We start from the raw sequence: 15,374 nt of genomic DNA on the forward strand, positions 1-15,374 counted from the left end.
TTTACTGATCATCTCTCCCTCTCTTCACACTGACCATCTCTCTCTCTTCACACTGATCATCTCTCCCTCTCTTCACACAGGTCATCTCTCTCTCTCTTCTCACCGATCATCCCTCTCTCTCCGCATTGATCATCTCTCACTCTCTTCACACTGACCATCTCCCTCTCTTCACACTGATCATCTCTCCCTTCCTTCACACTGACCATCTCTCTCTCTTCACACAGATCATCTCTCTCTTCACACTGATCATCTCCCTCTCTTGACACTGATCATCTCTCTCTCTCTTCACACTGAGCATCTCTCTCTTCACACTGATCATCTCTCCCTTCCTTCACACTGACCATCTCTCTCTCTTCACACTGACCATCTCCCTCTCTTCACACTGATCATCTCCCTCTCTTGACACTGATCATCTCTCTCTTCACACTGATCATCTCTCTCTTCACACTGATCATCTCTCTCTCTTCACACTGATTATCTCTCCCTCTCTTCACACTGATCATCTCTCCCTTCCTTCACACTGATCATCTCTCCCTTCCTTCACACTGATCATCTCTCCGTCTCTTCACACTGAACTTCTCTCCCTCTCTTCACACTGTCCATCTCTCTCTTCACGCTGATCATCTCTCTCTCTTCACACTGATCACCTCTCTCACTTCACACTGATCATCTCTCTCTCTTCACACTGATCATCTCTCTCTCTTCACACTGATCATCTCTCCCTCTCTTCACACTGATCATCTCTCCCTCTCTTCACACTGATCATCTCTCTCTCTCTTCACACTGATCATCTCTCCCTTCCTTCACACTGATCATCTCTCCGTCTCTTCACACTGAACTTCTCTCCCTCTCTTCACCCTGATCATCTCCCTCTCTTCACACTGTCCATCTCTCTCTTCACGCTGATCATCTCCATCTCTTCACACTGATCATCTCTCTCTCTTCACACTGATCATCTCTCCCTCTCTTCACAATGATCATCTCTCTCTCTTCACACTGATCATCTCTCCCTCTCTTCACACTGATCATCTCTCTCTCTCTTCACTGATCATCTCTCTCTCTTCACACTGAACATCTCTCCCTCTCTTCGCACTGATCATCTCTCTCTCTCTTCACTGATCATCTCCCTCTCTTCACACTGATCATCTCTCCCTCTTCACACTGATCATCTCTCTCTCTCTTCACTGATCATCTCTCTCTCTTCACACTGTTCATCTCTTCCTCTCTTCCCACTGTTCATCTCCCTGTCTTCACACAGATCATCTCTCTCTTCACACTGACCATCTCTCTCTCTTCACTGATCATCTCTCTCTCTTCTCACTGATCATCTCTCTCTTCTCACTGATCATCTCTCTCTCTTCACACTGATCATCTCTCTCTCTTCACACTGACCATCTGTCTCTTTTCACACTGATCATCTCTCCCTCTCTTCTCACTGATCGTCTCTCTCTCTTCACACTGTTCATCTCTTCCTCTCTTCCCACTGTTCATCTCCCTGTCTTCACACAGATCATCTCTCCCTCTCTTCTCACTGATCATCTCACTCTCTTCACACTGATCATCTCTCTCTCTTCACACTGATCATCTCCCTGTCTTCACACAGATCATCTCTCCCTCTCTTCTCACTGATCATCTCTCTCTCTTCACACTGATCATCTCTCTCTTCACACTGATCATCTCTCTCTTCACACTGATCATCTCTCCCTCTCTTCTCACTGATCATCTCTCTCTCTTCTCACTGATCATCTCCCTGTCTTCACACTGATCATCTCTCCCTCTCTTCACACTGATCATCTCTCTCTCTTCACACTGATCATCTCCCTCTCTTCACACTGATCATCTCTCCCTCTCTTCACACTGATCATTTCTCCCTCTCTTTGCAGTAATCATCTCTCTCTCTCTTCTCACCGATCATCCCTCTCTCTCCTCATTGATCATCTCTCTCTCTTCACACTGACCATCTCCCTCTCTTCACACTGATCATCTCTCCCTTCCTTCACACTGACCATCTCTCTATCTTCACACAGATCATCTCTCCCTCTCTTCACACTGATCATCTCTCTCTCGTCACACTGATCATCTCTCTCTTCACACTGATCATCTCTCTCTCTTCACACTGATCATCTCCCTCTCTCTTCACACTGATCATCTCTCTCTCTTCACACTGATCATCTCTCTCTCTTCACACTGATCATCTCTCTCTCTCTTCTCACTGATCATCTCTCTCTTCACACTGATCATCTCTCTCTTCACACTGATCATCTCTCTCTCTTCACAATGATCATCTCTCTCTCTTCACACTGTTCATCTCCCTGTCTTCACACCGATCATCTCTCCCTCTCTTCTCACTGATCATCTCTCTCTTCACAATGATCATCTCTCTCTCTTCACACTGTTCATCTCCCTGTCTTCACACAGATCATCTCTCCCTCTCTTCTCACTGATCATCTCCCTCTCTTCCCACTGTTCATCTCCCTGTCTTCACACAGATCATCTCTCTCTTCACACTGATCATCTCTCTCTCTTCACACTGATCATCTCTCTCTTCTCACTGATCATCTCTCTCTCTTCACACTGATCATCTCTCTCTTCTCACTGATCATCTCTCTCTCTTCACACTGATCATCTCTCTCTCTTCATACTGATCATCTCTCTCTTCTCACTGATCGTCTCCCTCTCTTCACACTGTTCATCTCTTCCTCTCTTCCCACTGTTCATCTCCCTCTCTTCACACAGATCATCTCTCCCTCTCTTCTCACTGATCATCTCTCTCTCTTCACACTGATCATCTCTCTCTTCACACTGATCATCTCTCTCTTCACACTGATCATCTCTCTCTCTTCTCACTGATCATTTCCCTGTCTTCACACAGATCATCTCTCCCTCTCTTCACACTGATCATCTTACTCTTCACAATGATCATCTCCCTGTCTTCACACAGATCATCTCTCCCTCTCTTCACACTGATCATCTCTCCCTTCCTTCACACTGATCATCTCCCTATCTTCAGTGATCATCTCTCCCTCTCTTCTCACTGATCATCTCCCTCGCTTCACACTGATCATCTCTCACTCTCTTCACAGTGAGCGTCTCTCCCTATCTCATTGTAATTCAATTTCTTATTATTTTTTCCAATTGAGGGACAATTCAGTGCGGCCAATCCACAGGCCGTGCACATCTCAGTGGTGGGGGTGAGACTCCCCGCAGACCCTGCAATCCTATTTCAAATTTCCTATCTGATCTGAATATATTTCCAGAGTGACATTATTTCTCGAGGACAACTGCACTTCCCAGTATTTGATTGGCTGGGAAGCTCTCTCTGAGTTGACCGATGTGAGTGCTTTGTAAAGGAAAGTCTTTTACTTGTTGAAAAAGTGGATAATCTTCAACGTGGTAAACCTGCCGAGAAGAGCAGAGAATAGGTTGCTGATGGGGTGGTGGGGCAATTATTTTGCGACATAGCCCCAGACAGGGGTTTGTAGCCATTTGATTTGCTGCTGTTTGTCTCATTCTGTGAATCTTTGCTGCAATATTCAATGCACCATTGCTGGCGTTACAAAGGTGCAGAGTGCCAGCGATGGTGAGGGGTGAGGGAATCTCTGGTCAGGCTCAGGTTGTGACTTCCATCGCTAATCTCCACATTGTGTCCTTCCGAATTCTATGTCTGTGTTTGGGGGGGAAGAGATGAGACAAAATGTCTTTGCACAGAGGCTTGTTGGAACCAGGGATCCACAGGGATTGGTTGGTGAAAGGAGGGACCATTGCCCCTTTCTTTAAGGGAAGAACATTGCACAGCTGTTTGAACGACAGGAACACACGGGGTTACTGGAGAGAGAGTGAGAATGGGATTGGTTCTGGTGAAGATCTAAAGTGGGACAAGTGATCTTCATCCACATCGAAGTAATCTGCACCAGGCATTTCCAAAATGTCGCTGTGAGAAATTGAACAACAGTATGATGTATAGATTTTAATACTTTTTCTTCAAATTGCCAAGCTCATTGTTAGGATCCTCGAGGAATCGGGCCCCTTTTAGGTGCGGAGATGGTCATCACAATTTAAGCAAACCCCATTAAAACCGGTGGCTCATTCTGTGTGCAGAGGTGATTGGAATTGAGCTGCTTTTCAATTCAGCTTTGATGGCTGTGAGGAACCTCCAGGCCCCTCCCTCCTTCATTCCTTTCTTTCTAACGTAATTTCATGAAAGCAGGGATGTATTCATTCCAGTAGAATTTACACAATGGTATCAGGCGTTTACAAACCAATTGGTGGTAGGGGGGAGCAATGGGTAGTGTGGGTGTGCATGTGGTGTTGGGGGAGAATATCCGTGTCTGTATGAGTGAGAGTGGCTGTCCATTCAAGAGATCAGCAGCAGATCTGACTGAGCATTTATATTTATTTAAACTTCCAGTCTGAGTTTGAACTGAAATGCTTGTGAAGCTCATGTTTAGAGCAGATTTGATTATTATGTTCATTATCAGCAGGAGGTTTCCTTCGATTATGGAAAATATCTGAAGTTTCAATGTGTTCTTTTCCCCCTTTTTAAAGCATTTTGCAGCATTGTTTTGCTGTAGTGTCTGATCTATGACAGCAGATGTCAGGAGAGTACAATATTAAAACGACTAGTGACATCTAGCAGCAGGGATTGGGTATTGCAGCAGTGTAATATAAACTTTACATTTAAGAAATGAGAAGCAATGGCTGCACTTTGAAATGAATTGTATCCCCAGCAGATCATTTTCGCTTGAGCCGCCTATCGAGAAACTGATCGCAGCCTTCATGGTACTCGATGTTTAGCTCACTGGGCTAAATCGCTGGCTTTTAAAGCAGACCAAGCAGGCCAGCAGCACGGTTCGATTCCCGTACCAGCCCCCCCCGGACAGGCGCCGGAATGTGGCGACTAGGGGCTTTTCACAGTAACTTCATTGAAGCCTACTTGTGACAATAAGCGATTTTCATTTCATTTTCTGCATGAACATGTATCTCACGTTAATAAGGCAACTAATATCCACGATGTGGGTGAGGCAGACATCCTACCATTTCCGTTGAGGGTAATGTTCATCTTTCTTGGCGAATATCTCCCCAGAGCAGATTTTAATTTTCACACTTTCCGAGAGCTGTGTTGAAAAGTAAATTAAAAATGCAGCTCTACATGTCAGGTACAAAAGCTCTCTGACATTTAGCATTGTTTTACCTTTCATATAACATTACTAAATCCCTTTAAATATAGTACCGTACATTCTCTTCTTTGGAAATTAATCATTACAGTGTGTTTATCTATGTTTTTGCTGGTTGGTAGCAGCTAAGAGGTGACATTTTGGGAATAATTGTTTGTGATTCCACTTGGGAATGAGGGAAATTTCAGGCAGAGAGACTTTGTCACTACAAATGGGATTTCCCATTTCTGCTGGACGTGGAGTTCTATCCTTGCCACTTGGCCACAGAGGATTTCACTCATTTGTTCCACATATTGCTGTTTCCCAACATGGTAATGGCTGTGATGAATGCGTCAAAATTTCCCAGGAGAGGTACAGGGCCTGGTAGCAACCTCCTGTCCCTCCACATCAGGCTCAGAATTTACTTCTGCAGGCTGGACTATGGTCAAGGGCTTCACTGGGATTTGTAGCCATCTGCTCTGGCCCCTTCAGGTTCCCCCTAGTATATCTCTGTACTCCCACAGCTGGGATGGTAGTTTGCAGTGTTGCCCCAGAGATTCCTTTTCTGATTGAATGATTTATTGTTACCTGTAACAAAATACAGTAAAAAGTATTTTTCTGCGGCCAAGGGAACGTACATAGTAGGCAAAAATAATAATCGGCAGAGTACATTGACAAACAGTGATTGGTTACAGTGCGGAACAAGGGACAAACAAAGCAAATACACGAGCAAGAGCAGCATAGGGCATCGTGAATAGTGTTCTTACAGGGAACAGATCAGTCCGAGGGGGAGTCGTTGAGGAGTCTAGTAGCTGTGGGGAAGAAGCTGTTCCTCTGTCTGGATGTGCGGGACTTCAGACTTCTGAACCTTCTGGCTGATGGAAGGGTCTGGAAGAAGGCAATGCCTGGGTGGGAGGGGTCTCTGACAATGCTGTCTGCCTTCCTGAGGCAGCGAGAGGTGTTGACAGAATCAAAGTGCAGTGGCAAGCTTGTGTGATGCGTTTGGGCTGAGTTCACCATGCTCAGCGATCTTGGGCTGAGCAGTTGCTCAGGAAGAATTGTGGAAAATTGTGATTGAACATTGTACAATAAATGCCAAATGCAACCAAGACAGAAACCATGGATTTCTCAGCAATGCACTCAGACATCAGTACCACTGTGGGTCAACCAATCTTACTGACACTCTGCCTCTGTCACCTGCCTTCACCTTCAAAGATCTAACCTGGGAATTCTCTTTGAAAGTCGCCCCAACTCGGAAGGCATCAACAATGGTCCACCTGCAGTGTTTCAATTTCATCTCCTGAGATTATGTTCTCCTGGATTCCCGAATCTGCAATCAAACATCAACGCACAAGCGCAATGTTGGATTGTTGGCCATGTGAAGCAGAACACTACCGCTCCAAAGTGGGTAACTTTGCCTTACTGTCCTGCAGCACGCAGTCACCAACCTTCCACTGCCTTCTTTGACCATCTCCTGATACCATTTTGATTACCAGGGCTTCTCCTGAGCCCTCTTCAATTGCCAGGGCTTTTCCTGAGCCCTCTTCAATTGTCAGGGCTTCTCCTGAGCCCTCTTCAATTGCCAGGGCTTCTCCTGAGCCCTCTTCAATTGTCAGGGCTTCTCCTGAGCCCTCTTCAATTGTCAGGGCTTCTCCTGAGCCCTCTTCAATTGTCAGGGCTTCTCCTGAGCCCTCTTCAATTGTCAGGGCTTCTCCTGAGCCCTCTTCAATTGTCAAGGCTTCTCCTGAGCGCACTTCACTTAAAGCCTGCCAACCACAACCCTTTTCCTACCAAGGTCTACTTTTTTCATGCACAGGCACGCTGGGCTGGTCCTTGGCCCAGAGAATAAAAAGGCAGAACTGCACAGCCCACTTCCAGTCTGCACACGCATGGAAACTGAATAGTCTGGTGGGATTTGAGTTCCTGACCCATCCTTTCCAACGAGGTAAGTGTAGTTTTCGGAACACCTGTATGTACTTGGACAATTGACCTTGTTTCTCCACCCAGGTTTATTTTCATTGCTTCTTCAGGTGCTAATTTGTGACCACTCAGTGAAGCACATCCCAGAATCTTGAGTCAGTTGTAGAACCTGGATGAGTTTCTTCATACTGTACTCAGATGTTATTGAAGAATGTGCACCTCAATCTTGCTCTCGTTATCTTTCCTTTCATTCCAACCCCTCTGGATCAAAATCATTTCCCTCACATCACTCTCACTCCTTTTGCCAATCATTTTGAATCTGTGCCCTTTAGTTCTTGGTGCTCTCTTAAGCGGGAACAGTTTCTCACTGTTTACCCGGTCCATATCCCTCAGGACTTTGAATACGTTATCAAATCTCCTCGCAGTTTTCTTTTCTCCCAAACTCTCCAATCTATCCTCATAACTACAGTTCTTTACCCCTGTACCATTCTTGGGAATGTCCTCTGTACTCTTGCCAATGCCTTTATATCCTTCCTGAAGTAGGGCACACCCAGAATAAAACCCAGGATACCGTATTTACCTGTATTTATTTATTTATGTATGTATTTAATTATTTATACTTTAGAGTACCAATTTTATTTTCAATTAAGGGGCAATTTAGCATGGTCAATCCACCTACCCTGTACATCTTTTTACGTTGTGGGGGTGAGACCCATGCAGACACCGGGAGAATGAGCAAATGAGAATGTCCAGACGGACAGTGATCCGGGGCCACGATCGAGCCTGGGTCCTCGGCACTGTGAGGTAGCAGTGCTAACCACTGCGCCACTGTGCTTCCCCACATATGATTTATTTACTGCTCTGTCAACATGCCTTGCCAGTTACAATGATTTATGTACTGAGGCTCCTCTGTTACTACACCTCCTTCAGAGCTTTTCCCTTTAGTTTACACTGTCTCTCCACATACTTCCTCCCAAAAATGAATCACCTCACATTTATCTGCATTGAATATCAAGTGCCATTTGTCTGCCCAATTCACCAGCATGTCTGTCAGTTTAAGACTCTTCTCATCGCAGTTGATAACATTTTCTTCGTATCATCTGCAAATTTTGAAATTATGTCCTGAAACCACAATCTAGCTCTTTAATATACCAGGAGATGCAAGGATTCAAAAACCGACCCCTGGGGAACTCCGCTACAAACCTTCCTTCTACCTGAAAAACATCCATTTATCTCTCTGTCCTATCACCCAGCCAATTTCTTACCCAAGTGTCGACTGTCCCTTTTGTTCCAAAATGTGATCATAAGTCTGTTGTGTGGCACTGTATCAAATGCCTTTCGAAAATCCACATACACCACATCAACAGTGCTGCCCTTATCGACCTTCTCTATTACCTCCTCAAAATCTCCAGAAATTTGTCTGAGTGACTATTTATTTTGTCTCAAACTCTCGGTTCCAGAAAGTTCCCTGCCACTGAAGTCAAACTGGCCGGTCTGTAGTTGCCGCCATTATCCTTGCCCCCTCCCCCCCCCCCCCCCCCCTTTTGAACAAGGGTGTAACATTTGCAGTTCTCCAGCCTCTATCTAAGGAAGAGGGGAAGATTATCATCAGTGTCTCTGCAATTTCCACTCTCACTTCCCTCAGTATCCTTGCATGTGTCTCCTCCGGTTCTGGTACCTTATCAATTTTAAGTAAAGATAGCCTTTATTAAAAAAAACCCTACTTCTCAGTTGTAAAATCTTGTGGTGTTCCAGTTACCTCCTCTCTCACCTGGGTAATCTCTTTTTTTGTAAAGACAGGTGCAAAGTACTTGTTTAATACCTCCGCTATTTCTCCTGCCTCCACATGCAGGTCCCCATTTTTTAAAATCCCGAATCGGCCCAACACCGTCCATGTGGAGTTTGCACATTCTCCCTGTGTTTCACCCCCACAAGCCAAAGATGTGCAGGCTAGGTGGATTGGCCACGCTAAATTGCCGCTTAAATGGAAAAAAATAAATTGGGTACTCTAAATTTATAAAAAAAAGAATTGAGGATCTCATAGTGAAGCAGTATTTCAACTTGCACCTTGCTTACAAGGTGACCGAGATGTAAGATGGCACATCACACAAGACCCCAGCCTCTAAGCACAGGGCCAACATTCTCAGTGCGATTTAATGGTTGTGTTGCGATTTAGCGAGAGCCATACCAAGCTGTTAGATCGCGAGAGAGGCCAAAATCAAGAACCGTGCCGGGCGACAATCTGTTTGTGATCTAACCAGCCGGCCCCTGTTGGCGAAATCAGGATCCCGCCGTCGTGAGGCGAGAAACCAATAATCACCAGTTAAGGCCATACTCCATGCAATGAACAGGAGCGACTCCCTATCTAACGTCTTCCGTGATCTAATGGCCTCCCCAGCAAGTGGTCATGCAGGCATCGATTAGTATTCCTTTTGAAAATGTGAAGCTGGTGGAAGGGCTGCTGCGGGGATCTGAGGAGATGAGTAGCCATCCTCACTCCCGGGCAATGAACCTGGGGCACTGGGGTTGCTGCCCTGGTGCTCGGAGTGGAGTGGGGGAGCCCCCGGCGGGCCAGCCTTGGTCAGGGTGGATCGCCAGCGGCGATTGGGGGGGGGAGGTTGTGGAACGGGGGAGATGGCCACCCATGGCCCGGCTGGGGGAGGGGTGGCCATCTTCGGAGCTCCCCTCTAAGGTGTTCTCACGGGAGGCGGGGGGGGGGGGGGGGGGGGGAGTGCAGGGTACCACCCCGGATGGGCCTGCACCATCGGATGGAGATCTTGCGGGAGGCTGGACATGTGGTCAGTGGGAGGATGGGTCATTCTGTATGGCATCAACATCACGCGTGTGACAGGTCACCTGGGTGGGGCCGGTGCATCCTCACTTCGGCACCGTATGCCAACCTCAATGCCAGTGACAGATCTGTCCCCTGCCACCCCCATGCTCCAGGGGGTGAGGACTCTGATGTCCGGCACCCTGCCGTCCATCTGGGCCCTCTCCCGTCTGCTGTGGAATAGGTTCTCCTGCAGGGACACAGAGGAGCATTATGAGCCCATGCGTCCTTCATCGCGGCGGCTTTGGGGGGGATTTATGGGGCAATGGGGCATAAGTGGGGGGGGGGAGTATGGGGAGATGGGGAGGCAGTGGTTTGGGGTGGTAGTGGGTATGGGGGCGTGGGGAGTATTGGGGTGGGTGGGGTGGCGTGGGCGGCCCTGTTGGACATGGGTGGGCCGGGGCTCAGAGTGTGTGGGGCAGTGGCAGGCACATTCTCGGGGTGGGGATGGGGGAATATGCCCAGGTTGGCATCGCCAAATCATCGGGCTGGTCTCCACGGTGACATGGCGACGGGCTGAGTGGGGTTGACTGTGCGGTGTGGGGGCGGGGGTTTAAGTGCTGCTCTCCCTTGTTAGCAGGGGGCTGGCGAGTGAATTAACTGGCGGGATAGTCATTTACGCCGTGAAGTCTGTGGGGCCTGGTTAAGTGGACCAATCGTTTCGTAGCGGTGACAGCCTTGCTGATCTGAGCGCCGGGACGCTCGCTGCAGTTCCCGCTCGCTACCACACTGAGAAACATTTTGCTTGAATCGTGCCCTACAAAACTTCTTTCTGCCACGATTGATCTCTGGAGCCCAATATTCTTGTTTTTCACCTTTCGACCAACTCATTCCTTCCCACTCCTCCAGCGTTGGCAAGCTTGTGTGTAAGTGGCCAGTCCCCTACTGTTTTAATGTTGCAAAGACAGCGGCTCATTGGCACAAAACTCCCACAAAGCAATCTCATAATGAGCAGACAATCTGTTTTACTGACGGTTTCTGCAGGATAAATATTGGCCAGGACACCCGGCAGAAAGGTCCTGCTCCTGTTTTGGAATAGTGCTGTGGAATCTTCCACGTCTGGCGGAGAGGGCAGAGGAAGCTTTTGCTGGATATCCCATCTGAAAGACATCTCTGATAGGGTAACACTCCCTCATTCCAGCACTGGGAGGATGGTCCTGGATTAAGTGGACACTGAGCAGTGGAGATTGAACGCACAAGATTCTGACTGTTACCCACTGAGTCACGCCGACACAAAGAATTTCTAATCTTCCATCAGTATTCATGGTCGAAGTTCAGTGTTCCCTGCTCCATTATTTTTCAGTAATTCAGAACTCCCTTAAAACATAAAGAACGTGCCATCAGTAAGACCTGTCAATCTTGCCGAGAGCTCAAGTAAGCTTCATACTCAGCTACTGTAAGTAGTTATTTTTTTAAAAAGACTATTTATTTATTTTTTAATTGCCTAAATGCTGCTAACATTGAGGCTCTGTGCTCCACGGGAGCAGGGTTGTAATTTCTCAGGTTTGACACCAGGCTGGAGTTCTGTGAGTCACAATCTTTTATAGAATTAGGCTGTGTTCCAGAGGCCGGTTTGGCTGCCCCCTTACAAAAACACTACTCATGTTATGCTTGAAGGGTGTGAATCCCCTGTGTCCTATTTCACAATTTATTTTGGAAAAAAAAATGATTTAATTTTTTGTTAATCCCACAAGCCCCTTACCCGTGGCAGAGTAATTACAGGTGTCGTGGAGTGAGACAGGCTGCTGGCTCTTGAGTAGGCCTTAGGCAGTCAGTGGCTACACAGAAGGTTATGTTCACCTGTCCCTTGGTAACTGATATTTTGACCTCCACCTTTTTTAGGGCCAACTCCGAGGCATCAATCAGCCAATTTGTTAAATTTACTCGCACGTTAACAGGTTTTTTTTTTAAAGTGTCTGAACAGTCGCTGCGATGAATTCGACATTGTCCCCAGCAGTGACTCAAACACCGCACTCACTCACACATAAAGCCTGTATTGATATTTTTCTGTACATGCCTTACAGTTGTGGTGGATGTCGCAGCCACATTCATCAGCTCTGACACCCTCAGACATGGAATTCGCAGTCAAGGTTTGATGAGGCAACTGTTATCCTCCCCACCACCAACCGACCGTCAACACTTGTTCTCAATCATTCTAATACATTAGTCTCAGTCTATTAATGTGAATAATTTCAGAACTGTTTGTAATTCAATGTTGGGCTTGTCAAATCTGAAACATTTGTTCAGTCTTCCCATGGCGGAGGCGGTTAAAGTATATTGGGAACATGTGTGAGAATGCATGTATAGTTATGTTTACCTGTGGGTGGCTGCACATGTTACTGTAGGGGTTAAGGGTGCAAGAACATTATACATAAACACACCTTGCCCCATCCCATGTACGCGTGTGTGTGTAACGCACTGAAATGTGTTCCGAAGATGAGAGGGTTGAGATGGTGGGATCTCTCCAACTCCGATGGTCCTGTCAATTCCCTCTCTAAAAGGCATCCTCCTTCTTAAATTAAATAAAAAAGAATTAGTGATCCTCCTTCCTCACCATCTCCTGCCAGGGTACTGCAGCATTGCACTGTAGGCAACTGCAGCAGCCCATTTAATCTACGATGTGGAGATGCCGGCGTTGGACTGGGGTGAGCACAGTAAGAAGTCTTACAACACCAGGTTAAAGTCCAACAGGTTTGTTTCAAACACGAGCTTTCGGAGCACGGCTCCTTCTTCAGGTGAATGGGCCCATTCACCTGAAGAAGGAGCCGTGCTCCGAAAGCACGTGTTTGAAACAAACCTGTTGGACTTTAACCTGGTGTTGTAAGACTTCTTACTGCATTTAATCTACAGCACTGATCTGCTAACAGCAACAAAATAGTGACCAAATCGTCTTTTTAGTTGTTGATTGTGGGAGAAATACTGGCCAGGATGCAGGATGGGGTTTGGTGGGGGGGGGGGGGTGTTGGGATTCCCCTGCTCCTCTTCAACATGGTGCATGTGAGCTGTTTATGTCTATGTGAGAGGACAGACAGGGCCTCCCCTGAACGTCTCATCCCAAAGCTGGACTCTCTGCTAGTGCACACCTCCAGCACGGCACACTCTCCCCCAGCACTGCACGCTCTCCCCAACACTGCATGCTCTCCGCCAGCACTACACGCTCTTCCCCAGCACTGCACGCACTCCCCCAGCACTGCACACTCTTCCCCAGCACTGCACGCACTCCCCCAGTACTGCACGCTCTTCCCCAGCACTACACGCACTCCTCCAGCACTGCACACACTCCCCCAGCACTGCATGCTCTCCCCCAGCACTGCACGCTCTCCCCCAGCACTGCATGCTCTCCCCCAGCACTGAAGCTCCCCCAGCACTGCAAGCTCTCTCCCAGCACTACACGCTGTCTCCCAGCACTGCACGCACTCCCCCAGCACTGCAAGCTCTCTCCCAGCACTGCACGCTCTCCCCAGCATTGCACGCTCTCCACCAGCACTACACGCTCTCCCCAGCACTGCACGCACTCCCCCAGCACTGCACGCACTCCCCCAGCACTGCACGCTCTCCCCCAGCACTGCACGCTCTCCCCAGCACTGCACGCTGTCCCCCAGCACTGCAAGCTCTCCCCCAGCACTGCAAGCCCTCTCCCAGCACTACACGCTCTCCCCCAGCACTGCACGCTCTCCCCAGCACTGCACGCTGTCCCCAGCACTGCACGCTCTCTCCCAACTCTGCACTCTCTCCCCCAGCACTGCACGCTCTCCCCAGCATTGCACGCTCTCTCCCAGCACTGCAGGCTCTCCCCCAGCATTGCACGCTCTCTCCCAGCACTGCAGGCTCTCCCCCAGCATTGCACGCTCTCCCCCAGCACTGCACGCTCTCCCCAGCACTGCAAGCTCTCTCCCAGCACTGTATGCTCTCCCCCAGCACTGCACGCTCTCCCCAGCATTGCACGCTCTCCCCAGCATTGCACGCTCTCCCCAGCATTGCACGCTCTCCCCAGCATTGCATGCTCTCCCCAACACTGCACGCTCTCCCCCAGCACTGCACGCTCTCCCCAGCATTGCAAGCTCTCTCCCAGCACTGCACGCTCTCCCCCAGCACTGCACGCTGTCCCCCAGCGCTGCACGCTCTCCCCAGCACTGCACGCTCTCCCCAGTACTGCATGCTGTCCCCCAGCACTGCACGCTCTCCCCCAGCACTGCACGGTCTCCACCAGCACTGCAAGCTCTCTCCCAGCACTACACGCTCTCCCCCAGCACTGCAGGCTCTCCCCCAGCACTGCCCTCTCTCCCCCAGCACTGCAAGCTCTCTCCCAGCACTGCAAGCTCTCCCCCAGCACTGCAAGCTCTCTCCCAGCACTGCAAGCTCTCCCCCAGCATTGCACGCTCTCTCCCAGCACTGCAAGCTCTCCCCAGCATTGCACGCTCTCCCCAGCATTGCACGTCCCCCCCAGCATTGCACGCTCTCCCCCAGCACTGCACGCTCTCCCCAGCACTGCACGCTGTCCCCCAGCACTGCAAGCTCTCTCCCAGCACTGCACGCTCACCCCAGCACTGCACACTCTCCCCAACGCTGCAAGCTCTCTCCCAGCACTGCACGCTCTCCCCCAGCACTGCACGCTCTCCCCCAGCACTGCACGCTCTCCCCCAGCACTGCACGCTCTCCCCAGCACTGCACACTCTCCCACAGCACTGCACGCACTCTCCCAGCACTGCACACTCTCCCCCAGCACTGCACGCTCTCCCCCAGCACTGCACACTCTCCCCCAGCACTGCACGCTCTTCCCCAGCACTGCAAGCTCTCCCCCAGCACTGCACGCACTCCCCCAGCACTGCACGCTCTCCCCAGCACTGCACGCTCTCCCCCAGCACTGCATGCCCTCCACCAGCACTGCAAGCTCTCTCCCAGCACTGCACGCTCTCCCCAGCACTGCGCACTCTCCCCAACACTGCACGCTCTCCCCCAGTACTGCACGCTCTCCCCAGCACTGCACACTCTCCCCAGTACTGCACACTCTCTCCCAGAACTGCACTCTCCCCAACACTGCACACTCCCCAAGGACTGCAGACTTCCCCAGCACTGCACACTCACCCAGTACTGCACACACTCCCAGTACTGCACACTCCCCAAGGACTGCAGACTTGTCCAGCAGTGCACGCTCTCCCCCAGCACTGCACACTCTCCCCAGTACTGCACACTCTCTCCCAGCACAGCACACTCCCCCAGCACAGCACACTCCCCCAGCACTGCACACTCCCCCAGCACTGCACGCTCACCCCGCACTGCACACTCCCCCAGCACTGCACACTCCCCCAGTACTGCACACTCTCTCCCAACACTGCACACTCCCCCAGCACTGCACACTCCCCCAGCACTGCACACTCACCCCGCACTGCACACTCCCCCAGCACTGCACACTCCCCCAGCACTGCACACTCACCCCGCACTGCACACTCCCCCAGCACTGCACACTCACC

At 49.7% G+C, this 15,374-nt stretch overlaps 1 protein-coding gene across 2 annotated transcripts in view; it reads left to right on the forward strand.

The window, feature by feature from the left end:
• The window catches only part of LOC119957923 (SPARC-related modular calcium-binding protein 1-like), a 105,195-nt gene that overhangs the window by 22,263 nt on the left and 67,558 nt on the right, over positions 1 to 15,374 (forward strand). The gene's annotated exons all lie outside the window — the stretch shown is intronic.

This window comes from Scyliorhinus canicula, chromosome 27 (assembly GCF_902713615.1).
Source record: "Scyliorhinus canicula chromosome 27, sScyCan1.1, whole genome shotgun sequence".
Classification (NCBI taxonomy): Eukaryota; Metazoa; Chordata; class Chondrichthyes; order Carcharhiniformes; family Scyliorhinidae; genus Scyliorhinus; species Scyliorhinus canicula.